Here is a 2,500-nt window from a genome sequence, read left to right on the forward strand (position 1 = left end):
GAAGCCAGTCAAGTGAGCCTGAGGATCTCTAGATCTTTTCTCACAAGATACTTGTTCTTTGTCAAGCTGTGATGCAGGATCAATTTCTCCTCACACAACGCCAAAACCTGCCTTCTTATGAAGAGCCATTGACTGAAATTTGTGGAAAATATCTCTTGAAAATTAAGGAAGAGAACAGGTTAACACAAACAACCACACAAAGAGTAGCACAGGCAACGTCAGATATTTTTAGTGTTGCTTGAGAGAAAAGTAGAAGGAAGTCTTGAAGAAGGAATGAAGTATTTGAAGAATTTATTAATCCTTTTGAAGACCTGAAGACAGTGTGGATGATGACTGAAATCAAAAGAGATAATCTACCCTATGTGGTATGTCACAAGTACGCAATGACAATGTTAAATTACTGCTAAACAGCAGACATTTACTTCAATGTTTACCATTCTGTGAATCTGAAGAAGTATATGAAAAAGTTACGAAGACAGAAAAATCAAACACTGTTTTATTAGAAAATAATTCCCATTACAGGAAACTTTACTGCCAGACAACAATTTACTTACGATAGGCATATGAATACAGTACAAGGGTAATGTTTTTTTTCAGATGTGTTTTTGTTTTTTCTATCAGAACCTTTTACCCATCACTGGTTATTAGCAAGAGGTCATTTCATTTGGTGGGAGAAAGAAGTATGAAATGCACAATGAACAGCAGACTGTAGTGGGGTTTTAAATTATACAAATTCCAACTTGACCTTACATTGCCTTTTCTAACTTATTGTTTCACAGCAACCTGTGACGAAAGTTCTGGGAACAACAACGGTCTAAAGAACGATTGAAAACAAGAGAAGACGTATACTACTTGAAAAAGTGCTTTATTATGTTCCAATTTTAAAGACCCTTCAAGAGCAATTTAAATCTAAAGAAATCTTTAAAATGATATTCTCCAAGGATAAGTGCCATACAGTAAGTGGTTTGTTGCAAGATTTTAATGATGGCGGCTTATTTGTCCATCAGCACCCCTTGTTTTCCACTGATGACAATGCCCTTAAGTTACTGATTTATTATGTTGATGTCAATGTTGCCAATCCTATGACAAATAAGTACAAGAAAGGGTTACGTTTTTGCAAATGTAGGCCGTGTAGCACTTATATTTCAACAGAATTAACTGATTAGATTAGATTCAATTCCCACCCTGGTCAGAGTTTTTCTTTGTCCTTGTGTGGGCCCATTTCCATTAGTAGGGCTAACGCTCTCATGGTTCACATGGAGTAGAAATCTAGCACTTCACATTACACTCTAATCATTTAATTCCTCTGACAAATAAGTTCCACCAACTAGTTCTGTTTTATTACCAGCTCATCAGCACAAAATCTGTTTATCGTGGAAAGCTGAATTTCATCCACCTCTTTGCCATTCGTAAAACGCCTTGCATAAAAGAATTTGGTTTAAACGAAATACTTAAACCCTTAGTGGATGATCTACAAGAACTTGGAACGGATCGGGGTTGTCCTTTTACCATAGCAAGGGGCATAGTATATTTAAGGGGTGCATTCCTTGCAGTACTTGCAGACACTCCACCAAGTCAACCTGTTGGTTGCTTCAAAGAAGTTGTAGGTTGGGAAAAAGAAAATGCCGCCATTGTATGGCAACCTGGGAAGAAATGCAAGAACATTTTCTCGAGGAAGATTTTGTATTACGTGATAGTATTCGACACAAGGAGCAACTTTCTCTCATTGGAAATAAAAAAGGTAAAGTCACTGCTTACGAGCCAGAAGGCCCATCAGGCCAGCGCTTATCTCTGGTCTCCGTAGCATGAAGCAACTAGAAGTATTTCTACTCCCCCCTGGATGGGATGCTAGTCCATCGCAGGGTTAGCCCCTAGCATTTCACCGGTACCCAGAGAGAGGCTCTGTGAGAGTAAGTGTCTTTCTTAAGAACACAAAATGCTGCTTCAGAATTATAAATATTTATGCAAGTTTTATTCCAAACGTAATGGAATAATTGATTGGCAAAGATTTTAGACTCTCCACATTTTGATGTGACTAAACAACTATCACAGGACATAATTCACATTTTCCTGGAAGGTATTGTAACTTATGAGATAAAATATTTGTTTAAATATTTATTTGACAATAGATTTTTATCATTGTGTGACCTAAACCAAGCAATTGATGACTTTGATTATGGTTATTCAGAGCTCAATGACAAGCCAGCTCACATAAAGGCGGTTGACCTTGATTTGAAGTCCAGTTCAAACTTGGGCCAGAGTGCCAGTCAAATGTGGTCTTTGACTTGTATGCTTCCCCTACGTTTGGATGGCAAAGTTGAGTGTAATGACCCTCACTGGACCAGTTTACTTTTTCTTTTGGAAATAATGGGTATTTGCTTTGCTCAAGAAGTAGGTTTTAGTTTGGTAATTAACTTAAAACTTTTAATGAAAGAACATTTGACCTCATTCAAGAATGAGTATCCAAATGCACGGATTTTGCCAAAGCAACATTACTTGG

Source organism: Montipora capricornis, chromosome 1 (assembly GCF_036669925.1).
Source record: "Montipora capricornis isolate CH-2021 chromosome 1, ASM3666992v2, whole genome shotgun sequence".
In the NCBI taxonomy this organism is placed as follows: Eukaryota; Metazoa; Cnidaria; class Anthozoa; order Scleractinia; family Acroporidae; genus Montipora; species Montipora capricornis.